General features: G+C 41.5%; 1 protein-coding gene across 4 annotated transcripts in view; it reads left to right on the top strand.

The window, feature by feature from the left end:
* Window positions 1-27,305, top strand: part of IMMP2L (inner mitochondrial membrane peptidase subunit 2) — an 850,269-nt gene that overhangs the window by 495,545 nt on the left and 327,419 nt on the right. The window lies entirely within an intron of this gene.

Here is a 27,305-nt window from a genome sequence, read left to right as displayed (position 1 = left end):
TTCTGACAGTGGCCAATGCAAAGTGCCCCAGAGGAGTGAACAGAACAGGGAATCATCCTCCCTTGTCACCCATTTCCAGCTTCTGACAAACAGAGGCTAGGGGACAGCATTTCTACCCAGCCCACTGATAGCCATTTATGGACCTTTCCTCCATGAATTTATTACCCTTCTTCTCAGACTGACCTATTACCTCTTGCTACCACATCCCCTTCCATAATGAAGGTTTGCATTTATAGGAACTCGTCAGACAATATCACTGGCCATTATTTGTCATTCAGGAAAATGACCAAGCCACTTGTTTAAGGGGTGTGTGTGGAGTATGGGCAGGTGTGTTGGGATTTGTCTGCCTGGCTAAATGAAGGGTGCAGTGTTTTAGGGTATGGGAAGGAGGAAGAGGAAAGGAAGCAGGGATCTTTGGGGTCACTGACACTCCTGGGTTTGAAGTATTTAAAAGAGGCAGCAGGGAAGCAGGACCAACTATCCCTATCCTTTAGGTGGTACACACTGCTGTTAGCATTACACTGGCTGCCATTTTATGGGGGTTGGGAAGGAACTTTACCCTTATTACCAGATTGACCTATGTGCAGTTCATATTTTTTCATCTTCCTCACAGGAAATTGCTCTGTTCATGTGTGGCACGAAGGGTGGTCAGCAACTGGTGTCCAGTGCAGGTATTCTATAGGGAAGGTATACAGTGACCGGATAAATGGATTAGTGATGGACTTAAAAGTGAGGTGTTCATTAAAGGAATGGAATGGAGGTGAGGGGAATCCTATGATTGTTACATCAGGGAGCCAGCCTCCCTTTTTAATAGCCCATCTTTTTAGTCCTATAGGACATGGAGTAGGGGATGGGAAGGTCCTGACAATGGATTGGGTGGGGAGACCTTAGTAGAAGAAAAGGGGGAGCTGGTGATGTCCCCGCAGTCAATTACGGAATAAATGTGTGGTTACTTACATTGTATGCTTTTACCTGCAGGTTAGTCTCAGACATTTAAAAATAAAGCAGCAGCCTGATTAAGCCAATATCAGATGTCTCCTGTCCTCCTTTCAGTATAGCTGGACAGTCCAAAATGAGTAGATTTATCTCATCTTTAAATCGTGTTCTATGACAAATAAGGTTACCTACCAAACGAAGAGAAGAATCCTGTGTCCTACTGGGGAAAAAATTGGCCAAAACATTTAGCTTTGTCTTTCATACTAGCAGCCTGTTCTATTAGAGCTGAAGTTTGAATTAGCTTCAGGCATGCTGGCTGACATATCTCTACACAGCAGTATGAGCAAAGAGCTCTCAGATGGATATGAATGTTTTTGTAGAATGTCTGTAAAACTTGCATGCATAAAATTTATTGCAATGTTTCCATTAGTTGTCTTTCTTTTGAAACCAAGATGACTGGAAATTGCCTTTGACTGGGGTGACACCATGAATTAGAAAGGACATGGCTTTAATTTCTCATTGAGACAACAGCGTCTGTTATTTTAATATGGCTTTGGAGAGAAACAAAAGAAGGCTAATTAATGTGTTCATGTAAATTCTACACATGACAACATTAAGCCACAATCAGTTCTGCTTTTCCAGGGAAGGAATTATGGTAGACTTGTTCATGCCTGTTGTAATAATTTGAGACCTACCGAAATAAACAACGTCAAGAAATATGGACCTTTGGATCTCAGAGACAAAGCAATGAGACAAATGGCTCATGAGTAAAATCATCTGACAAACTGATTTCACACTGACAGTGAAGGATACTACCTATATGCTGATGAGTCTCTGAACTGCAAAGTGCTGTGCTGCATTAGAATAACACTAAAACATGAACGTCTTGTCTACAGTAGGTTCTTTTCTGCATAATTTCTAATGGTTGGTATAACTGGCAAGTAGAGTAGAACTGGTGAGAAGCACAAGCTCCACTCCCTTCTTGCACCCAGAGGGAAAAACTCCCCCTTCTCATTGTCTCTAGTTGTTAACACTATAAGAGAGGCTCTCTCTCGTCCCTTATTGGTGTAGTGAAATCTCCTCCCATTTCACCCTATTTCATCTTTTGGAAAGACTTTCATAAGAGTTAGAATGGTGAAAGTGTGGTAGACAAGGCACGCACAGCCTTTTCCCCACCACATTGTACAGACCTGTTTTGAGTAGGTTTAAGTGATCTGTTGCCAAAATACCCCCAAGTGTCTGCTGCCCCAGATGCACTGGTAGTGCTGGTTTTGGTCACTAATGGTGCTGTTAGCATATGATCAACAGTGGGAGATATTTTTTTGAAAAAAATGGCTAGTGTAGGCACATGCTATGATGTAGTTATTAGGCTAGAAATCCTGAGCTGTATCATCAAAGAGAAATGGAATATGATACAGAGTTCTGAACAGAGAAGGGCCATTTAATTCTAGTGTAAAAAGATGCAACTACCTTCTATGAAGCTCTGCCTACTTGTGTAACCCACCCACCTATGTCCCATGTAGTACCTAGACCAAGTCACAGAAAAAGAGTAAGTGTCCTCTTCAGCCTAAGCTGAGAGCCATCTGGCCGTTAGCTCAAGCTGTAAAGGTGCCTGCATGAAACTCCAGAGAGCCAGTGTCAAGGCTGCCTGTGGGCAGTTACACTTACACCAATGCTGAGTTTCTAATATGTTGCAATAGACAGATTATCCTTTTGTGCATAAGATGCTATTCTTGTACCACTGAAGGGTAGCTACATAATTATGTTTCCTTTATAATCTGTAGTACAACAGACATGGAGCTATTGGTCTATGATGCTCATACATCGAACTTTTTCTTTCCAAAATTTTATTTTATTACATTTATTGAAGAGTTGATCGGGCATGCTATTATTTTATTTTGTCTCCTGTTGTGTTTGATCATTGACTGATAATGTTCACATGTTCATTGTAAAAAGAAAAAAAAGATTGAATTGCTGTATTGATATTAATACCAAGGCTAACATTAATGTATCTTTTTTACATAATTGGATATAATATAGATGAGATATATAGTTTAAATTACATGCAATTGTAAATGTTACTAATTTGTAAATTGTACTTGGATTATTGCGATTGTACTAGAGTACTAGTATTAAGTGAATTGAAAAATACTATTTTTTTTTACAGTGCAACTATTTGTAATAAAAAAGGTAATATAAACTGAGCACTGTACACTTGGTATTCTGTGTTAAATTCAAATCAATGTATTTGAAAGCCAGAAGACCTTCAAAACATTTACATAAATGGTATTTTTGTTGTCTGAAAAAAGTGTGATTAAATGTAATGAATTTTCTCCATGCAATTACTTTTTTAAATTATGCAGTGAATTGCAATTCATTTTTAATTGCTTGACAGCCCTACTTCTAACACGTTGTTGTCATAGGCCGTTTTCAAGCAGGCCACTTCCTTCAGAAGTGGCATGCTAATACACAGAGCGAAAGAGGCCAATGAGACGTGGATGCCAATTCCCTGCACCTCATTAGCATAACATCACGTGATTTGGAGTCCGGAAGACCGGTCTTCCGGACTCCAAAATGACATGTATAAGCGCAGCCCTGCGGGGGGGCTTCCGGAAGGAAGTCCTTCTTCCGGAGGCCCCTTCTTCCTGAAAATTTTTGGGAAGAAGGGGCCTCCGAAAGGAGGATTTCCTTCCGGAAGCCCCTCCAGGGCTGTGTTCCTACATGGCATTTTGGAGTCCCGAGGAATGGTCTTCCGGACTCCAAATCATGTGACATTATGCTGATGAGGTGCAGGGAATTTGCATCCGTGCCTCATTGGCCTCTTTCGCTCCGTTTATTAGCATTCCACTTCTGAAGGAAGTGGCCTGTGTAGAAACGGCCATAGAGTTTACATGCTGTAATAGTGTTTACATGTAATCAAGCGTTAAGTATCTAATGGAAGCTTATCTTATTCTAGTTCTCATTAGGATTGTGTGATGTATATATTGGAGATAATTGTATGATCATTTATACAAAAATGTGTTTAAACCATGTAATTCATGGGGTCCACAGGGTGCTACAACTGACTGAGTCAAATGCTTTCACCAGGTAAATGAAGTCATGTATAAGGCTTGGTTTTGTTCATGACAGTTTTCTTGCAGTTCATGGGTGGTGAACATCATGTCCATTGTTCCTCAGAATGGTTGGAAGCCACACTGGGATTCTGCCAAATCCTTGTAAGAGTGGCAGGAGTCAGTTTGCAAGCATTTGAGCTAAGATTTTCCCTGGTGTTGCCAGGACTGAGATGCCACGATAGTTTCCACAGTCCAACTTGTTGCATTCCTTGAAGAGATTGACGATCAGCATGTCTCTGAAATGTAGACAACATGAGTGCCACAGTATCGAGAAGCATTAGATCCTGAAGGGACAACATTGAGGTCAAAATGGGAGTCAGACAAGGCTGCCTCATTGCCCCATCACTGTTCAGTGTTTTTATCATTATGACCCTTCACCTCATTGATGGCAAGCTCCCAGATGATGTGAAGATTGTCTATAGAATGGATGGGAAGCTTTTCAATGTTAGGAGACTGAAGGCTAAAAGCAAGACTTCTACAACCTTAATCATTGAGTTCCAGTATGCAGATGAAAACATGGTTGCTGCTCTTTCTCCCACAGCCCTTCTGACTGTCTTAAGTGCCTTCAATCAATCATATGAGACCCTCGGCCTCACACTGAACAACAAAAAGACCAAGGTGCTCCACCAACCCTTGCCGATGGGACAATCTCATGGGCCTTCTATAAAAGTCCATGGAGAACTGCTGGGAAATGTAGTGCACTTTCCATACCTTGGAAGTCATCTTTCTGATAAAGTCAACATTGGTGTGGAAATTCACCGTCATCTAAGCCATAGAAGTTCTGCTTTCACTGACTTGAGACAAAGGGTCTTTGAGAACCAGAACATCTATCCCAAGACAAAGCTCCTTGTATACCATTTAGAGGTTGTTCCAATGCTACTGTATGCATGTGAAACCTGAACAACATACCAGCATCATTTGAAGGCACTTGAACAATATCATAAACACTGCCTCAGGAGAATCCTAAATGTCTCTTGGGAGGATAGGTGCACAAACACTAGCATCCTGGTAGAGTCAAACATGACCAGTATTGAAGCCATTATTATTCATCATCTTCTACGTTGCACTGGTCACATGGTTCGGATGTCTGGTCAGCACATCCCAAAACAGATTCTGTTTTCCAGATTGGAGGAAGGGCAGAGGAACATTGAGGGCCAGCAGAAGCAATATGAGGACATGCTGAAGGCACACATAAAAAAGTGCAGCGTCAGTGTTGACATTGGGGAGAACCTTACACAAGATAGTCCCCAGTGGAGAACAGTAATTCATGGGAGGAGGCGCAATTTGAGAAGTCCCACCAAGGGAGGCAGAAAAGGAGAAAAGAGTGACAAAAACTGCCCAGCACTCCTCCAGCAGCTACCACACCTGCCCTTCTGTGATAAGATCTGCAGCTCCAGAATCGGGCTGATCAGCCATCAATAGACTCACAAATAGGAGGGTGACATAAGACTTCCTACTCATTATCTAGTGACTGCCAAGAAAGAAGAAATGTAAAAACTACAGGGTTGATCAAACAGATTTGTCTTAGACAAAGCAAAGTTGATTTACCTTTCTGCCTAGGTCTCTGCTGTAAATCAGGCAGTACAAAATCCAAAACACCAACAGAAGACGTATTTGCATGTAAGTCAAGAGGAAAAGGCAGGTTGATGGGTGTTTGTGTATGAAATTTGAATGAGAAGACACTGGGGACTACAACCACACCAGTTTGTCTTATCTCTAATGTCAAAAATGCTGGTTGTTGGGGACATATAAGCAGAATCAACATGGCATTTTGTTATCCATTCCACTGAGGAAAAGTCTTGGTATAGGGGACTGATTCATGACAATTATGGATCCTTATATTTACTGAAAACCAGCAAGCTCTACAGTCAGACTTTGCAGGTGAGAAAACTGCTTTAGCCAAAGAATCATAGACTGTTAAAGTGATATTCTATTTCTTTGGAATGTGTTTCACTTATGTTTTTTTTTATCTAGTTCTGTTTTCACTGTCCTCAGCATCTCTTGCATCTTTGTTCTTTATTATTAAACTTATTCTTGGCTTTATTATAAATTCACCTCAGTGCTCACAGGGTAGCTGTGTTAGGCTGTAGCTTCACAAATAACAAGCAGTCCTCTAGCAACTTAAAGACTAACAGATTTATTTATTAGGTGAAGAGCTTTCATGGGTATGACCCATTTCCTCAGATTGGGAGTAGGTAGTTAGAATCCAGGGTTTATATGCCAGGGAGAGATGAGAATGGGGGAAGGAAAGAGGAAACAAAAGTTGGTTACCTGTCACTAATAGGAACAGAAGAAGAATCAAATTTGTTTAAGAAGGATGTATGCCATTCCTATGAATATCAAAAGTGGGGAAATTGCGTAAGATAATTAAGATCCTTGTTAAGGCTAATTTAAAAGTGTCAAATTTGCAAATGAATTCCAATTCAGATGCCTCCCTCTGTATCTGATGGTAGAAGCTTTTCACAGAAAAATTTCTACTTTTGAACCCCTTATTAAATATCCAGGGAAGTTAAAGTGTTCCCCTCTCAGGTTTATGTGTATACTGATTCCTGATGTTGGATTTATGTCTATTCATCCTTTTGTGCAGAGACTGTCCAGTATCAGAGGGGTAGCTGTGTTAGTCTGGCTCTGCAAAACCAATGAGAAGTCCTGTGGTATCTTACAGACAAACAGAATGTTTGGATCATAAGCTTTTGTGGGCAAAGACCCACCTTGTCAGAATCATGCATCTGAAAAAGTGGGTCTTTGCCCAAGAGGCTGTTCAATTTGTCCTTTGTACATGGCAGAGGGGCATTGCTGGCACATATGGAGATACACATCTCATAAGCTGGAAGGGACCTTGGGAGGTCATTGAGTCCAATCTCCTGCCCTCTTGGCAGGACCAAGCACCATCCCTGACAGATTTTTTTTAAATCTATTTGCCTTAGACCCCTAAATGGCCTCCTCAAGGATTCAGCTCACAACCCTGGGTTTAGCAGGCCAATGCTCAAACCATTGAGCTGTCCCTCCCCCCTCCATGGTGGTATATATCATGTTAGTGGGCAAGCAGGTGTGTGAGCCCCTGTGGCAGATGTGGCTAGGTCCTGTGATGGTGTCACTAATGTGGATATATGGACAGAGTGGGCAATGTGGTCACCTCAGTAGTGTAATTTTAAACTCCTTAGCTGAAGCAAACAGGTTGGTATTCTCACTGTCTCTGTGAAGACAACCAACTTGGTACTTTCTGTGAGTGATGGGCTGGATACTACTGGAGAGTGCTCTTCAAAGTAGATGGTAGTTAGCGTGCACCTATAATTAACTTGCAAGAGGAAGTAAAGGCTGGCAGAGCATCTGAGTAGATTGTTTGGGTGGCTATCAGCTTGTTGTGATGCAGAGCTGACACCCACTTTGTTACCAGCATGCTGATGCAAGAGTGTAAGGAGGTGATTCGCAAGCCTGCGTGCCCCAAGGAAGTGTCGCAGTTTGTTTGATGCAATGCTGTTCTGGTGGTTAATTTTTTATTTATTTATTTATTGTAATTCCAATGCTTTGCATTATGGTTACCAAGTTTGCTTCAGTGGGGAGCTTGGCCTGTTGTTTCAGCAACGCATCCAGTATTTCTTGTTCACTCAGTAACTTATTAACACCCCACAACCTTAAAATGGCTTTTTTTTAAAGAGTTCTATAAAACAGACATTGGGAACATGCAAAATCGCATGGGGGCGGTGGGCATCTGAAAATATGTAGGAAAAGTGATGCCCAAGGGTATGCTTAGACTCACGTTTCATTATTAGTTATAGATCATTCTGTATCTGATCAAAGAGTATGATGCTCAGCCAAATCAAATCCACTGTCCATGTCTACACTTGCCCCCTACTTCAAAGGGAGCATGGTAATCAGGCTGATTGGAGAATACTAATGACGTGCCACAGTGAATATGCAGCACTTTATTAGGCTAATTCTCCCTGGCAGCAACTTCAAAGCGTCAAACTTCGAAGTGCCAGCTTGCCATGCAGCTGTGGGCACTTTGAAGTGCCAGCACTATTTCAAAGTGCCTTTACAAAATTTGGTACATAGACAAGAAATTTAAAGGAGTCTAGAAAAAGCAGTGAGATTCGGGAACAATTGATACAGAATATAGACACCGATGAACTAAGCTAATGTAATAATAAAATTCTTTTAAGACTTTATTCACTGAATATAATCCTGAGGAACATGAGACCTTATAGGACATTCAGTTCCTCTGAATTTGGCTATGTTTGAAGACCCTGGAATGGAATCAATAAATTGTTTCCCACATCTCTTAGAAACAGTGGTTGAGGCCAACATATTTTATGTTCTTACCAGAAACACCATTCCCATAATGCATCTTTTCCAAGACTCAGACTAGAAACCCTTCTCAGCTTGATGGTATGTCATTCATTTCAATGCAGAATGTTTGTGCTTGTACATGATTGGTGTAGGTGTTGGATATCCTCTTTGTTGATGCATGCAGGCATTTTCAGTATGCAGTTCAAAATACTCTGTTTTATTACCTTTTTGCATCATTTGTCATTCAAAAATTCTCAAATACATACATTAATTACACTGCTTAATGAAGGACAGAAAAGTGATATGATTTGGCTCTCATAACAGTGTAACTTAGGATCAATTCTATTTCAATGAATAGTGTTTCAGCAAAGTAAATCTGGTGTTAGAGTAGCCTCAAGCTGAGAAAGAGGAGAATCTTTCATTTCAAAATGCTTTCATACAGACTGAGTTACATTTTGTATTCTCTTAAACCTTTGCATTCTTCCTGACTGCACTTCACTGAGGACAAAATATTTCCTAGGGATTTTACATATGCCAATAACTTGACTCTTCCAGTATGTTACTTTACGTGGTCAGAGGGAGCTGTCAGTCTGCCAGGGAAACTGGAAGACAGCATTTGGATTGGGGAACATCGGCTGTGAATTGAACTAGGTTAAAAACAAGAAAATAAATAAAACAATAAAACATAATGAGAAGAATCTCTCTTCCACAGAGTTTATGTGTTTATGAAGCGAACAATCAATATGTAGACAAAAGTTAACTTTTTTACATGTTGAGACATTAACAGAGTGAGAGGACTTGGCTTAGTATGTGGCTGGCTGGCAAAAGATGGCTATGCTGAGTGTAGAGGACTTGAAAGAACTTAGTACACAGAGCTACTTCTTTCCCAGGTGTGCCATTTTATCTTTTTCCTATTACTGCAAATTACCATTTCACTGATCATTCCTGTTACTAAAGAACCATATGAATATGATTTCACTTTAAGCATGAGGTGCCTTTTGTGGGCATTAAAGTCAGAAATGGTTACAAGAGAAATAAAGGTAAAACACTTCCAAGTAACAAAACTTAATAAATTAGCTTTGGTTCTAGTCCCTTTAGCACATGTGCCTGGTAACATTGCTTACCAAATTCTCAGATCAGGATCTAAGCTCTATGAGCAAAGGCTGTTTCCTTTGGCTTTTTGGATTTGGGGGGGTGGTCGGGGGCGGAAGGAGAAGAGAGAAAGAGATGGGTAAGGAAAAATCTAGGTTGCTTTCACCCCTCACTTTCATATTTCAGTTTCCCTTTAAAATGCATTCCCCTAAGAGTTACCCCTAGATAAAGTTCTTTCCAGCAGTGAATATAGAGACAATGAGTATGATGGTAAAAGACATTCCATGCTGTTCTTTGCTAAGGTATAAATCTCTTTGTTTCTGCCCCCAACTCCCACCTTCTTTGCCCCTGCATAGAAGATTGTCCATCAACTTTGATGGCACCTGCTAAAGGTCTCTTTATGTTCACTTGCCTTCTTTATGTTTGGGAAATAGATTTACCCACTCCCCAGATTTGTTCAGTAGACACACTTCAGGCATGATTAGGGCCCTACCAAATTTATGGTTCATTTTGGTAAATTTCACAGTCATGGGATTTTGAAAATGGGAAATTTCATTATTTCAGATATTTTAATCTGAAATTTCACAGTGTTGTAATCATATGGGTCCTGGCCCTAACAGGAGTTGTGTCAGGGTCGCAAGGCTATTAGAGTGTCACAAGGGTGTTACAGTATTGCTATCCTTACTTCTGCACGGCTGTTAGGGGCAGCATTGCTTTCAGAGCTGGAGAGTGGTGGCTGCTGGCAGCAATCACAGTTAGCAGCAGCAGGAGCAGCAGCAGCAGCACAGAAGTAAGAAAGAATGGCCTGGTGTAGCATTGCCACACTTACTTCTGTGCTGCTGCTTGCAGAGCTGGGCTGTTAGCAGCTGCTGCTCTTCAGCTACCCATTTCTGATAGCAGCAGCAGTACAGATGTCTGGATGACATGGGTATAGTATTACCACCTTATTGTGTACTGCTCCTGGCTGGGTGCTACCTTCAGAGCTGGGCATTAAAGCCACCACAGTTGCCCAGCTCTAAAGGTAACACAGAAGTAAGGGTAGCACTACCATGACCTTCCTAAAATAACCTCCCCCTGAAATTCCCTTTTGGGTCATAACCCCCAGTTTGAGAAAATCTGGTCTTCCCTCATGAAATGTGTATAGTGTAGGGTAAAAATACACAAAATGCCAGCTTTCATGGGAGTCTCATGGTTTGTAGCTGTGAGTTTGGTAGGGCCCCTAGACATGATTTCTACTTTTGTTCAAACTTTTCATATAATGCTATTACCCATATTTCACCATATTGGCCAGTGAGGAGTTATTTTTCCAAATGATACCTCACAAGGTGTATTTTATGCGAAGATTACTATATTAGTTTGTGGGGTATGAATATGGTGGTGTATCTGATCATCGTTTTAAAGATGAGTGGAGAACAAGTGTTTGGAACAGGGGTTTTCCACCTTTCAGATAGGTGTCTCACCACTGGCCGATAGAGTCATTCTCATTCAGTAGCACAATGTATATTTACTATTTATTGAAAGTGGGACAGCTTCAACATGAGAGACTGAGAGTGCCCAATATCAGAATGGTCCATTGTCCATTGTCAGAAATGAGACTCTTGCCAGAGCTATCCCATCCATAGGATGGTTCAGGACAATTGTCCCGGGCCTGTGCATTGGTGGGCCTTGTGCTTTAGGGTGATGCAGAACCATGGGGCCAAGGACAGCCTAGAGTATTAGTGAGGTGCTTGGCATCACCAGCAGGGGTCAGGCCCACACCTGCACTCCCTGGTGGCTCTGGAAGTGGATTGACTGAGACCCAGCCCACTCTGCTCTACCAGCTCCCATCATTGCTCAGAGGAGGGGACTAAGGGAAGGAATTAGGAGAGGGTAAGGAGGAAGCAGAGCAGTGATGAGAAGAGGAAGGATGGGTTGGAGTTGCGGTGGGATCTCACAGGAGTGGGTGGAGTGGGGGCAGAGCAAACATAGGAAAAAATGGGACAGAGGCAGGACCTGGAGCGAAGGGGGCAGTTGTTCTGGGCTCCGCAATCCCTAGGGACAGCACTGTCTCCTGCATCCTAGTTGAGAGTTGAGTGCCTTAACTGGTGACCTAAGGGAGACTCCCTCCTATTTTTTGTGGAATTAGGCATGCTTTGAATATGCCAACTAGACTGGACTCAAAATCAAGTTGTGCCTGGCAATGCCTTTCTCTACCTGATTTGAGGATCATGTGGGATTTATGTGGGAGTTAGGCACTGAGATGCTTGCTACAGCCAGCAGTGTATATGGCCAGGGGCAAGAATTTAGGTGCCGTGGGGACTTTTATTGTGAGAGTTTTGACATCTAGTAAGTTTAGGAACTTCTCCGAGTCTTTTCCTAGATCTGGGCCAAACCAGCATGGTGAAATGACAACTTTTTGAGAGTTAGACTAAAGCGTCAGATAGTAAACATAAAGTGTGTCGATCTTCTGGTAAAAATAGAGAAGCACTTAGTTGTTTACCACAGTGTTGTGCTGCACCTGTTTGGCTCTTTGCGAATATATATTTTCTCCAGCTGAACTTTTGATTTGTTGAGCCTTCGGTTTGTTGAACTTTTGGCCTAATTGGCACATTCATATATAATCTGCTTAGTATGCATATATTCATGCTCACTATTTACTTCAAAGTTATGATCTACTGGCTATTTAAAAATATCCTGTGCCCTACATCTTCCTATAATATGTGATCTCCAGCTTCTTATGGTCCAGTGACTCTTGCTTATTGAAAATGGAGGTCAAGAATAAAAAATGGAATTTGGGGAATTTCTCTGAAACCAGCTAGGTCTGTAAGTTAGTCTGACTGGATAGCTCAATCTTCACTGGCCATTGAACTACTGGTTCCCACAAGATCATTGGCTATGTAGTGTCATTCCTTGGTAAACATGCTTCAGAATTCATTAGTCTTTCATTCTAATAGGGTTTCCATACTAAGAAAGTTACCAAAATCAAACCATTGTTGATGGAGGCAATTGCTGGGTCTGGCTTTGAATATTCTTGTTTCTTATCTTGTCCTGTCGACCCATGCCAGCCCCTTTCCTCCCGAGTAACCCCCTGGCTCACGTTGCTAAGGGGAGGGGGCTTCGGGCAAGGAGCTGGAAAGGACAGAACAGGAGTGGGCTTGGGGCAGGGTGGGGAGGAGTGGGTAAAGGTGGAGTCCGTGGTCCGAGGGCGTGTTTGAAGCCCTGGGGAGGTTGTCCTATGCTCCTCAGGGATGGGCCTGGTGCAGGAGTCGGAGGAGGAAGGAGACAGGGTGGTGGTGTTTTTAGGGCCATGTATGCATAGTTTCAAACAAAGCCATCAGCATAGCTAGAAAAAGTACAGGTAAAGATAGTGTATGGAGTTACTTGGGAAAGTCAAAAATTTGGGGAGTAAAGGTGCTTTGAAGTGCCCACGGCTACATGGCATGCCAACACTTTGAAGTCTGACACTTCGAAGTTGCAGCAGGGGAGAATTTGCCTAATGAAGTGCTGCATGCGCATGACAGCACTTCATTAGTGATCTCCCATCACACTGATTACCAAGCCCCCTTCGAAGAAGGAAACAAGTGTAGACATAGCCTTGGTGGTTAATACCGCTGAACTATAAGACCACTTTATGCAAAACCTTAAATACAATCAAACAATCTCTAACTTTGTGGCTTTTGCCATTACCCACAGGCATCCATCTTTCTATGAGTTATATCAATTGTATATCTGTATTAACCTCCTGCACAAATCTATTGTTATAACATTGTTTATAACCATAGCTTATAGTCATCAGCAATACTAAATCTTGAAACTGAAATGTTGGAAGGTCTCTATATTAGAAAAGTACCCCTTATATTAGCTCTCTCTTAATACTCCTTTATTTTTGGTGTAGCTTTCTATAACCGTGAGTATTAATCCTTAAAAGGTCAGGGGAGATTAACTTGTGAGCTGGAGATACCTTACTACAAACTGGTCCCCTTAAAGGAATATGTGTCTATTACAGATTTCATCCTGGAGTGGGCAGTGTTAAATAGCTGAATTTGCTTGGCAGGTGGTCCCAGTTATCCAGTTGATTAACCTAGCAGGGAGTATAAAATGTATACTGAGAAGGATCTGCTGAGTGTGCATAGAAAGCCTACAAAACCCAGACATCTGTGGTTTGGGTTTTTTGTTTCCTTTTCTTTCCTTACTAAATTTTAAAGATGGAAAATAGATACACCTGACCTGGGACCTGGAAGGTAGTCATTGTGCCTTATCTTTTCTTCTGTTCTATAAATAAAACAGCAGGGAAGGTTCTGTCCGTAAGGAGAGTGAGAGAGACAAGGTGGCACTCGCTCATCCCCTGGGAGCAACACAGCTCCAGCAACATAGCAAACTTTAAAGGGAGTGTTAGACGTCTCTTACTAGACTCAACCACATGCTCCTTATGAATCTGCCACAGACGTTTGGCTTTAGGATTTAGCAAATTGAGTATTATACCTACAACAAAAGTTACTGTATTTTGTTATCTTCCCTCACAATCCATGGTAGAAAATGGCTCCTAGGATGGAAAGAGCTTTGTATTTAACGTGGTTCACTACTCTTGCTATTGCCACCATTGAGATTTTTCTTCATATTATACTGGGCTCCGAAAAGAGATAGAAAAGGGCTTTGTCATGAGTCAAAACTTCTTTCTCTCTCTGTAACTGTAGCACAGTGAAATTAATTTCAGCGTTCTGGAAAATAAACCAGATCACATGGTGATTTTCAAGTATTAATTTGTTGTCCTAAGGCAAAATAACAGAGTAGAAGAACTCAGTGATCTCTAGGAGCAAGATCATAAGATAATTACTGAATTCTTACTGACAGATAACTGCTAATATTCTCTTTTATTTTAGTTCAGTTACTAATCATTTGTGGCTAAAACAATGAAGCAAGGAAGTTTACTTATAGGAATAGATGAAAGCAGAAAAAAATCCATTTAAAATATCAACACTTCAATCACCATAAAGATAGTGTTAATCCACATGAGGCAGTGAAAATACCTGAGTACCAAATGGCGAAATGCAGGACTTGAGAATTAAGAAGATTGGACTGAAAGGCTTTTATGCTGGCATTAAAATATTTTTTTTCAACCAAGTGTATGAGCATAACATTGGATATATTAAGGGAGAAAGAAAAAAACTGTTGTCTGGTAGCTAGTAATAGGTAATAAAATTCAGGACTGGAAAGTTTGTCAATTTTTTTTTAAGTATCTGAGGCTTGATTACATTTTTGGTGTATTCCAAAATGGTCATACTAACCAGAGGAGTTGACCACGACACTGTTGATCTACTCTCTATTTTAGAGAATTTGTCTGACTGATCAGGGACTTCTAAATGGTAAGACCTAGGACAACCATATTTGGCATACAACTTTCTCTTATCATAACTTAAAGCAACTTTAAATGTTTGGTTGTGCCAGGAAATTAGGATGTGCCTGTAATGAGATTGCTTCTCACAAAACCAAACATAAAAGAATCAGAATTACCAAACCCATCACAGTCCTCAAAACTGTCATAACTGAGCAAATGTTGAAAGAGACTGAACCAAGATGAGCTATAGAAATAGGATGAACCTCAAATAGGATTGCTCCTCAATAAACCTTGTAAAAAGATATAAAATGGAGAAATTTGGAATTGTGCAGTGTTTTGGAAAAGCTAAATCAATGCTTAAGTTTGAAAACTAGATGAAAGTGCAATTGGAAACCAAATTAACTGTAGCCCTTTTTAGTCAAAACAGTTTGTAAAGGTTTGTAGGAATGAAGAAAAAATACACTTGATGGGATTCGCATTTAAAAATGTACTATAAAATTAAATGGGCAAATTTTAACAATTCCTTTTTTAAAGAAATCCAAAATAAAAATTTAATTTTGTAAAAATAATACTGTATTTTTGAAAAATACAACCACTTAAACCATGCATGTTTTCCTTTTATTTTCAAAAAACAACAACAACAACAACAACAACAAAACCTTAATTGAGTTAAGTACCTGAACAATGCTGGGTGAACGGAGATGTTCATAATAAAGTTACCTGTTCTGCAATAAAGCTGGCTTTGGGTCACAAAAGGGCTATCTATGGACCATGGCTCAAGGGAAAGAGCATTGTTGTGTCTTTAGCCTATTTAATTGTGGAAAATAGTACCATTACTATCTTACAAAATTTAAACTGAAATTCAGATAGCTGATTAACTCAAAGCATTTGAATTATTATTTCATCTGAATAGGAAAACATTTTCCAAACTGACTGCTGTAGCTCATCAGCTTACCTTTTCCAAAAGATGGTGACTGATGGTTTTAGCCTTTCAATTGAAAGTAACTGTTACAGCTTCTTCGTTTGGTATGGGCATTAATGACATTCAATAACATTTGCATAACATACTCTTCCTTTGGTAGCTTAAATCTCCCTCTTACTTGGGGGTGATATAGCACAGAGAATGAAGGTGTGAATCATTGTTCTCATTAGTTTTCCATTCCTGTGTAGAATAAATTGTGTTATGTACGCCAAGTCATGTGCAGACGTACACTATCATAGAAACACATGCTGCTGACTCTGGGTGCTCTGGTAATCAGCTGGACAGCACCTCAGGTTGTCGTGGGTAGCCACCCAAGTACTCAAATTTCAGGGAACACTATTTTGAATGGATCAGTAGCTATGGAAAACTTTCTTCAGATTCAAAATCTGTACATCTGCCCACTTCTGTGACACACAATTTCAATGGGTAGCTTTGAATTAACATGGGGTGAGCAAACTTTTTACATTGGGCCCCACTTGTCATCCCTGCAGTTAGCAGCTCCCCCTCCCAACCTGCCTACTGTAATCCAAACTGACAGAAATTTCAGTTATGTTCATATGAGGAAGAAACCCCCTAATCTTCTCAGCACATAGGTCAAAGTAAGTCTGTAGAATGTACAACACTTGATTAATCGGTATATAAATCTAAATACACACCCATAAACACAGTAACACAGTTCAACATTTTTAAAGAGATGGATGAACCTGAGACCCAGCAGCCGATGGTGCTGCATTCCCCTTACAAAATTGCATGCTCCCACAAGGAGGCTTGACCCCCCCATTTTGCACACCCCTGAATTAACAGAGGCCTAATTGGCATTTCATTTAATGTTTAGGTATTTTCTGTAGTATCTAAATAAAACTGTCACAATGTTTCTTCCTGAATGAATTCTGAGGTGATGTTGAATTGGTGGCACCCAACATAGCACATCGGTCCAGACTCTTCTGTGGGTTATATTCCACATACCTTCCTAAAAACGCAACAAAAACACATTAGAGCATGTTTCATTCGGAGAAGCTTTTGCATATCTTTCTAACAAATAAATAAGGTACAGATTACAAATATTTGGGCCTACTATCTTACTGTCATGTGTTAACAAAATTATTCACAGCGTATTCTGTCATCTTCACATGATCCTTTCTCGCTAATATTTTTATTTGACAAACTTTGGAGTGTTTTTTTTTTTACAAATAAATCACTTCTGCTGTCCACAGATGACTGATATATTTTCAGTCAAGAATTTATGAGCCCCAAGATGATAATGATTCAGTTTCCCTATCCTGAGGGGTGGGGGTTGTAAATAAGTATTTGCCCAATGTACTAATAAATCTTTATGCAGTCTCATCTTTTGGAAGGTTTCACATAAAGAGACAGGATGTGACACACAATTCAGCCAGAATGAGAGTACCATTAGCACATACTTCAGATTTTCATTTAATGAATGTTGGTTTAGACTGGAAGTGTGCGATAATTTCAAGTCATACCAATGTTGTTAGCATTTTGGACAGATACTTAAAACTATATTATGAGTTGGACAAATCTTCATCTGATGTAAATGAGTGTTGCTCCTACAGGGAACTCTTAACAGTGGAGACATATTGGCTGAGGATCTTGCTTGTTGTTGTTTTCAAAAATCACACAGCTAACACAAACATTTTTAAAATCTAAACCTTGCTTTGAAGGATATTTTAGTGCCCATACACACACATTCCTTTAATTAAAAGAAGTGGGATTTTGCCATTGATTTCTGTTAGTGCAGGAGCAGAAACTACAGTTTCCCTCACCTTAGGAGGTGTGTAGTGCACTATAGAAAGAAAGCATATGCAGCTATTTGGAAGCCTATGGCCCAGGATTGATTTCCCCCCAATTTTACCCAGAACTTGGCATAACTACTTAGATGAGATGCTGGGCTCTGAACGTGAGTGGCATTAGTTCTGTGTGGGAGAGAACCATTACAATGTGTTGTGATTTTGTTTTTGTTTTTGTTTTTGTTTTTTGTTTTTTAATGCTTGTAGTGTACAAAGTACAAATTGTGCAGTTTTCTTCCTTTTCTTGAGTAATAAATCTGCTGTCTTTTGCAGAACGTCTGCACCAGAAATGCTATGCCGGGGCAGCTGTGCTGCTACAATGTAGCCACTTACTACAGCGAATGAACTACTTAGCGAATGAAGGGGTTTTTCATTCCTGTGGCACATCGACCTTGCCCTGCTTTGGTAGATAGGTTCCATCACCGAGCATTCACAACAGTTTTTAGGTTGGCTTAATTACATTGCGCAGGTTGTGATATTTTTCACAACCAGGAGCTGGGTAAATAGTGTCAGAGAGATAGCTGTGTTATCTGTATCTTCACATAAAAACCAAGCAGTCCTGTAGCACCTTAAAGACTAACTTTTTTATTTATTAGGTACTGCACTTTTGTGAAGCGAGTCTTTTTTCAGGAGCAGGGTAGTTAAGGAAATCTAAATTTGCTGTTTGCACTAGCCCTTTTTGCCCTGTGATTGCAGAACATATATTCAAATCCCCTTTAGGAAAAGCATGTAATTAGGGAGTTTGCAATGGTCAGATCTTTAAATGTTACTAGACTGAAACATTTACATGAGGGAAAATGTGACAGATCTGATCCTTTTTCCTCCTTGTGTGATTTAACAATCATTAACAAAAAGAGATCTCAAAATGCCTTGTTAAGTTAACCTGATGTTTTTGCTTCAGTCCCTTCTAAAATAAATAATTTTATTTGTGCAGCATAAGGATTAATTGACTTCTTCAAGACTGTATTAGGTAGGTAAAGTAGGGGGGTTTACTTTAGCCACCATCCTTACTGCTGGTCAAAATGATTGCTCATTGAGTCTCAGCAAATAATACATGTATTAAAAATGACTTAAGAAAGGTACAAACAGAAATTGACAAAATATGCTTCAAACTACTAGGATCTATGGATTTAAAGAGAAGACCTGCTGGCTCGGAGGCATAGTGCAGAAGTAGCACAGGAAATAGTTGTGACTTTTCTTTAGACTAGTGGTGGTGAATGTCTCAGTGATCACAGACTAAGTCTCACAGTTGGAAATAAGCTGTCCATTGCACCACTAATGTACTGTAGGGAATCTTAGCTAGTAAGTCAATGAAAAGTTGAGCTGGTAGCTTTTTAGGCAAATGATGGAGGTACAGATGTGCTAAAAGCTAAGCATTCTTTTAGCATAGACTTTGAATTAACTGACTGACCAGCACGTGCAAATCCACAATTCTTCTTTGATAGAGCAGGTTTCAGGCCTTAGGCCAGCATTTTAAATGACTTAATCAAGTTTCTCACCACAATGGCCAGGTGTTACATGAGGATCCTGGGACACATAGCAGCTTGCACATTCGTGGTGTAACATACCAGGCTTCGTCTGTCTCCCTTCCAGTTGTGACTTGCCTTAGTATATTGCCGTGTGAGGGTCTATATAGACAAATGAGTGACATTGCTGCAACAGGTGTTGCTGACCCTGCATTGGTGGCTGGACACACAGTCAGTGCGTGTATGGGGGTACCCTTCGGGTCTCCCCAACCTTCCCTTTCTCTGGTAACCTATGTGTCAGATTTTGTTTGGGGGGTGCATCTGGGGGAGTGCCATACTCAGGCTCTCTGGGGTGCTTGAGACCTCGAGATTCACGTCAATATGAGGGAGGTCAGGGCGATCAAATTAGCACGCGAGGTGTTCTGGGAGAACCTAGTGGAAAGTTGCATGTCAGGGAGCATAGCCAACATGACAGCAATGTATTATATCAAGAGACTGGGGAGTGCATGATCCTCTCACCTGTGTCGTTAGGTCTTCAGGCGGTGGGAGTTTTGTATTCATAACGAAATTCTCCTGCTGGCCCACTACTTACCCGGGATCCATGGTACCACAGCGGACCACCTCAGGAGGTCCTTCATGAATCAGAAGTGGTCCATTTACCTGGATGTGCTATAATCAATTGTCCAAGTTTGGGGCTATTCCCAGGTGGACCAGTTTGCCACACACCTCAACTTGAAGTGCCACATGAGTCCTGGCTCCTGGGTGGATGCGTTCCATGTGTCCTTGACAGGCCCTCTGTTGTATGCATTCCCTTTGGTTCCCCTCATCCCCAAAGTCTTCCTCAAAATTAGAGCAGACCAGGCCTCAGTAATCCCGGTGGCACCAATGTGGGCCAGGCAGCATTGGTACATGGTTCTGCTGGACCTGTCAGTCTGCAACCCAATAACGCTCCTGTTATGCCCAGAACAATTGACACAGGAGGAAGGGCAGCTTCAGAACCCCAACTTCCTGTCCATTCACTTTATGGCATGGAAGCTTCAAGTCTGAGTTCCATGGAACTTTCCTGCACAGACACTGTGAAGGAGATTCTTCTAAACAGTAGAAAACCCTTTATGAGGGCCACTTGGCAAAGTGGAAAAAGTTTGTGATTTGGTTGTCCCAGGAGGGGTTACCTCCCTTGCAGGCCATGATTCCCTTGATTCTGTATTATCTGTAGCACCTAAGTCCATTGGGGCTGTCTCTAGCTTCCATCAAGGTACACTACTTTCCACCCTGATCCAGGTTGTTCACTAGTTTTTTCAGACCCTGTGGTCAAGAAATTAATGAAAGGTTTGGATAAGGTTAGGCCACGAGTGCCTTATCCTTATGGAACCTCAATTTGGTTTTGGCCAAGCTTATGGGCCCCCTTTTGAACACGTTGTTTTGTGCTCCTTGCTGTTTCTACATTACAGAACAGACTTTCTGGTGGCCATCTCATTGGCCAGAAGAGTGTCTTTGCTGAGGGCCCTCACAGTGGACCCATCCTGTATGGTGTTCCACAAAGACAAGGTTAAGCTGAGAACCCAACTGGCCTTCCAGACAAAGGTGGTCTCCTGTTCCCATGTCCACCAGGATATTTCACTACTTGGTTTTTTACCCCAAACCTCATTCTATGTAAGCAGAGCTTACATACCTTAGACGTCCATAGTGACTTATCGTTTTACTTGGACAGGACCAAACCTTTCAGGAAGTTGCAGGAGCTCTTTGTGGCTGTAGCAGACAGGATAAAGGGCCTCCCTATTTCATCCCAGAGGATTTCCTCCTAGCAACTTGTATTAAGGAGTGCTACAAGCTAGCAGGGGTTTCTCCTCCTCCGATCAGGGCTCACTGTCCTAGGGTGCAATCCACTTCAACAGCATTCCTAGCCCATGTCCCTATCCAGGAGATCCGTAGGGCTGCTGCCTGGTCTTCCATACATACGTTCTCAGCCCATTGTGCGAATACGCAGCACACTAGGGAGGACACAACAGTGGGTAGGTCTGTACTACAGTCGTTCCAGGGCTCTGGCCCCACCTCCTGATGTCAGCTTGGATTCACCTACATTGGAATGCACTTGAACAATCACTTGAAGAAGAAAAGACAGTTACTTATTTTGTAACTTGTGTTCTTTGAGATATGTTGTCCGAGTCCATTCCAAAACCCTCCTGTTTTTTCCTACCATGGGAATAGCTGGCAAGAAGGAACCAAGTAGGAGGTAGGGTGGGACAGGGTGGGCGGTGCCTGTAGTGGGTGCCATAATGATGCCAATTAAGGGGGCGTAGCTCTGACCCGACGGCTACTGACTAGGGGAGAAAATTTCTGGCAACTAAGCATGCTTGTGCATATGCACCCACATTTGAATGGACATGAACAACATATCTCAAAGCACATCAGTTACAGAAGTAAGTAACTGCCTTTTCTAAACAGTAAAGAGCTGCTACAAATACACATATACTTCATAGCTTTCTTGGTTATTCTTTTTCCCACTGTACTCACCACTTGGAGTATCATAATGTTTTTGGCCTAAGTTAATGCTGGCAGGAAAAGTGAAATATTTCACCTGCCATTGTGGGAGTATATCCTCAAAAGTCCCTTTAAGCCTGTTACTTTGAAGTTCTTCTGGATTGCTCACTGTTTTCTGTTGACAGACATTCACACAGCTATGGTTCCTTTATCTGTTCATAGAAAGAAAGCTGTGCACTCTGCCAATCTGCCTTTCACTTCAATCTCTCATGCACAAAGTACTTGGGAATGAGTGTGTCAATCTTTCAAAAACCTTCATATGGTCCAAAACACAGCAGTTCACCTGAGCGGCAATGACTTCTGAGAACACATTCTGCTGCTCCTCTCACTATTTATTCTCTGTAAGACACAGGTTTAATTACAAGTGAGCAGTCCACCACTTCAGGGTGTTCTGTGACATTGTACCAGGCTGCCTAAAAGGGTGCTTTTTTTTTTTGCTAAGGAACCTGCACCTTCCTTGACAGTTGTGATCTCAAGAATCAACAACATCTTGAGGCAAATTTGTGAAAATGGAGGACAGGAATTTCTTAGCAACTGATCCAAAAATCTGAATCTACTCTTTTGAGGGATATTGGACCACAGAACTTGCTGCCTTCACAACACTATGCAAGACCAGATCATTGGCCTATCCATCCCACTGCAACAGTACCAGCAATTGAGAAGAAAGAAGGTGATAGATAAAAAACTTCACAGGCACATATGTACTTCCATTGGTGAGGCTTGTGCTGCTGTAGTCGCATTAAGCCTGTTTCCTTCCTGTTGCTCTAGTGCTCCCCAGGCAAAAGTCCATGATTTATTCCCTGCTTGGGTTCAAGTGAAAAGGTAGGTTGGGTCTCCTTGCACCTTCTGTCACCCATACGTGCTTGCTCAAGGGCAAAAATAATTTTGCCCTATTGTAGTAAAGCAAGTGACACAGAGTATGTTTTATATGTTAAAACACAGGAGCTTTAATTCCACATATTTGTGTTAAAGATATAATTCTGTAAGTGTCGAAAATTGAATTTTGTGAACTTTCTATGTGCAATTTGTGTTCTGAGGCATCTGCCAACATTCCCCTGAAGCAGTTCTTTAGGGATTTTTTGTATTATTAGTCTAGTTTTATTTTTGTTAATTCATGCTAGAACAGCAGGTGTTCAGTAGAGCAACTCGGTGTCACCCAGGATTCAGTCAAAAGAGATGTTTGAGAGGTCTGTGTTACACAGAAAACTCTGTCTCTGGTCACGAAGTTATTGTATGTAATTATCAGGCTGTCATTGTTAGTTGGAAGTGGCATGGTGTCCATAACACAAACTAGTGATTCCAGCAGTCAGCAAATCGTTACTACCCAATATATCTGGAAACTTAGAGTTGGTTTTAGTCTTTTATTTCTCTAGCTGCTTTTGTCCCTTTGGTCCCCCTCCCCTTCGCACCCCCTGCATAAAGAGCACCATTACACGTGAAAAAAATGCCGCATACAAAAATACAAATTTGTTCAAGCAGTAAATTATATGTTTATTATAAATCTGCTTCATGCCCTTTCCCAGAGACCATTAACTGTCAGCCCCAGGGCTGCTAATCTATTTTCCAAGACTACAGCAAATTACTTTGAATTGGTGTACTGATTCCAATATCATTTTTCCCTTATGGAGAATACCTGAGTTACTTGATATATATTCCTCTCATATTTATTTGTGTTTTTTATGTTCTCTGAATTTTTATGAATGCCTGGGAATGTGCTTTTTCTTGTGTATGAGCTCTTTCGAAGCCCATGTTTTCACTTGCATCACAGTTGTCTGCCTTCACATCTGTTTGTGGCTGTTGACTTTCTTTCTTGGATCTTTTCTTGGGTTTCCTACTGCTTCATCTGTTGCTATCTGCAGCAGGATCCTAGATTCTTTTGTTCCTGGGGACTTATGGTAGTCTTTTGTGGCAAAACAGCAAGTGATGCTTGCACTGGTCAGGTTACCTCTTTGTTGAAAGTTTTGCATGTGTTCTAAGAACACAGAGGAAACTGGGATTTTAGTGATCCTCACTTCCCTGCCCCACACGTCTAAATAAATGTGCAAAGATCTTCCTGGTGGCACCAGGAAGATGGGAGGAAGATGATGATGATCAGCTCTGTAGCTGTTACCTCATGCTGTTGTGAGTTTGTGGGAGGGGAACCAGTGTGTGAGAAAAGGGAGTCTATCTACACTAGAAAATTAGACTGGCTCATCTGCATTGCTCAGGGCTGTGAAAAACCCATACCTCTAAGGACAAAATTAATCTATAAGCAGACAGTGCTAAGTCAATGGAAGAATTTTTCTGTTGACCTAGTGACTGCCTCTCAGGTGATCTCCTCCACTCATAGTGCCACTGTAGCATTTTGAGGGTATGAGCACATTACAGAGGCTATGTGTACACTATCCCAAAACTTTGAATAGGCCATGCAAATGGCCATTTCGAAGTTTACTAATGAAGCGCTGAAATACATATTCAGCACCTCATTAGAATCCTGGCAGCCGCGGCACTTCGAAATTGATGCGGCTCGCCACCACGCGGCTCGTCCAGACGGGACTGCTGGGGTTCTTCCGAAAAGGAGGCCCATCTGAACGAGCCACGTGGAGGCGAGCTGCATCAATTTTGAAGTGCCATGGCTGCTGGCATTCCAATGAGGCGCTGAATATGTATTTCAGCGCGTCATTAGTAAACTTCGAAATGGCCATTTGCAAGGCCATTTTGAAGTTTTGGGCTAGAGTGGACACAGCCAGAAAGAGACATATAAAGATTAAATGATGGGAAAAAACATCAGCTAAAGAAAATGAAAGAAAAATAGAGGATATGCAGAGGGGATTTGTATTTCTACTTAATACACCATACATTTATAAATTAGGTAAGAATGCTGTAAAGATTCAGAATTCTATTACCTATTGTATCTCTGATACTTTCACTTACCTTCTTATTAGTAAATACAAGAAGCTGCATGGTTTCTTCATGCTGCTTCCTCTGGTTTTACAAACATTGTCTGTGGACAGTAGGTTTTCTGAAGTTTTGAAAATTATAATTTTATATTTTGAAATATTGTAAAGTATTTTCTGTTTTACTAAAAGAGTAAATCTCTGCCATTTTGCTACGGATTGTACCACTGAAAACTGGCACTCTCTGGTCTAGCAGCATCCATGGCCTGGCAGGACCATGGATGCTCCTGGGCCAGAGAGCCTGGTAGCCAAAGGGCAGGCCGCCAGCCACAAGGAAGGTGGTTAGCCCAGGGCCAGAGCCCTGTGGCAGCCCATGACAGTAAGGGTCCCAGGACTGAGCCCTGTGACACCAACTATCCCCATGTGGCCAGGCTCAGGACTGGAACATGGAGTCTGGCAGGTGTGTGGGTGGGGGCCAGAGTCGGAGCCCCACAGTGGCTGGGGATAGTTGCCAGCATTGGAGCCCCCCAGGGGATGGGTACCAGGACTGGGGGCCAGAGTTGGAGCCCTGTAGGGGCCAAACCCTGAGCCCCCTGTGGGCCAGGGCTGGAGTCCTGCTGCAGCCCCAGGGGCCTGGAGCAGGGCGGGGCTGGAGCCCCATGGTAGCATGGGGCCTGGCCGCAGCCCCACTGCAGTCCAGGGGAGCATGGGGCCAGGACCAGAACCCCATGGCAACAATGTGGGGGCACAAGCTGGAGCCCTTTAGCAGCCCCATGGCAGCACAATTCTCTCACAGCTTGAGGCTATAGCCCCATTCAGGTGTCACAAAGCTCTAGTCATGGCTCCTTAGTGCCATGGGCCCTACGTGGAACCCTTCAGCACGAGCCAGTGCCTGGGCTAGCCAGAACACAACAGATGGGTGAGGAGGTGAGGCTGGGGGATGGTGGAGCTGAAGCAGGCACCTGTGGGACAGTGGCAGGACCCTCACTTGGTCCAGCAAATTCTCTCATTTGGGACTGGTTAGGGTCCGGCTGTGCCAGACCAGGGAGGTGCAACCTGTATGTACAACTCTTATTCTTCTACAAAAATCTGCTGTCCTAAGAAAGAATTCCCAAAGAATAGGAAACAGAATAGTGGATTTGTAACAAACAGCTTCATGCTTGTGCAAAAGCTCTTCGACACCCTGTCTGGTCTTAATAGTAAAGAGTCACCTCCCATATAATAACTGGATTAGTAAGGTAGTGTGAGGTACTAACCATTTAGCAAACATATATAATTAATAAATCCCCTCTTTCAAATTGCATAGACAAAAATAATTGAGGAATCATAATTCTCGAGTATCGGAGAAGAAAAATACTTGAAGGGTTTCAGAATGCATTGAAGAGAGGACATCAGAGTTTATTTGTGCTATAAATGTTATTTCACAGTTCAATCAGTTACCTTGCTGTGTAATAAAAGACCCTGAAATTAAAATGACCCTTCTTCATGAAATATAACTTTAGGATTCATTTGCTATGAAGCTGCCTTGATTTGATCTTACTTCTACTGAAACGGAAAATGATATCCAGCTAATGCATCTGAAGTGGATTTTAATAACATCCAAAGCACTCTCATGAAATTAATGGCTTCTGCTTTTGGCCTCAATTACATCTTATAATTCCCCAATAGTAGACTTTCCCCCCCTTTTTCTTTCTCCTCTGATTTTATGGATCCTTTTGGTCTTGCTTCAGATCTATCAGAAATGCATACATGAGAGGTATTGTATATGAACAAGAAACAGTACGCCTACCCACATTTGCAAACGTAAGTTTCATAATTAATGTTCTTTGTCATGTGTAAGTAGTTAAAGGACAGCTCGGCCTTTTAAATATTAAAGCAGCTAACAGCTTGATCAAGAAAATCAGCTAAAAGCAGAGTGGCATAATGACTGCAAAACGTTAATTAAATTTTTCCTTGTTAAAATTTTTCATTTTCAGTCATTTTGAGCCTAGACAACTGAGCGTTATTAGCTGTAAGCTAGATATCTGTTCATTATTTATCCTTGTCATCTAGTTTATAAAAAAAGCATTTTGTTGCAAAACACTGTGTAACTTAAGGAATATTTAAAAATCAAGAAGATCCTTTTTCATTTCAATTACCACATGGTGTATTTTTGTGGCATAATATAAGTAATCTATGTGACTAAGTACTCATTTGGATTTATTCACGTTCAAAAGTAGTCACCAGTTTTGTCTTTGATCTTTATTGTCCAGCTTATCAAACTCATGGAAAAAAGTGTGCTAAAAATATTCCTCTTTTTAAAAAAAAAAAAAAAAAAAAAAAAAAAAAGGCTGCTTTACGATATTAATGGCATCATTCCATTAACCCACATCTAGATCATTTCCTAGCCAGGGAGAAGAGTGCTTGTAAGACAGTGAGGAATCTGCTGTGATTCTGGAACAGATTGCAGTATCATTGTAGCTACTTTCTTTGTAGTTAAATAGATTTACACTTTTGAGCAGGAGAGACCTTAGAAGGCAATTAAAGTGGTAATTATCTCTTTAAACATGCCCTTAAAACTTTCCAGGGTGTGCATTCCATTACAAATTATCCTTAATGCTGGTATAAAGACATGTTTCTGGTTTTCAGTTGGGCTGTGTCTACACATGCTCCCTCCTTTTGGAGCGGGTCATGGTAATGAGGTAGTTCAGAAGATGCTAATGAGGGACTGACATGAATATGCAGCGCCTCATTAGCATAATGGCAGCCGCGTGCTCAATTCAAAAGTGCCGCTTTTGGAATGCAGGCTGCTTGTGTAGATGGGGGCCTTTTGAAAGGACTCCTCTGACTTTGAAAGCCCCTTCTTCCTGTTCATGTAAGCGCCTCATTAGCATCTTCTGAACTGCCT

This window comes from Carettochelys insculpta, chromosome 1 (assembly GCF_033958435.1).
Source record: "Carettochelys insculpta isolate YL-2023 chromosome 1, ASM3395843v1, whole genome shotgun sequence".
NCBI lineage: Eukaryota > Metazoa > Chordata > Testudines > Carettochelyidae > Carettochelys > Carettochelys insculpta.
This window is presented reverse-complemented; position numbering and strand designations above follow the sequence as displayed.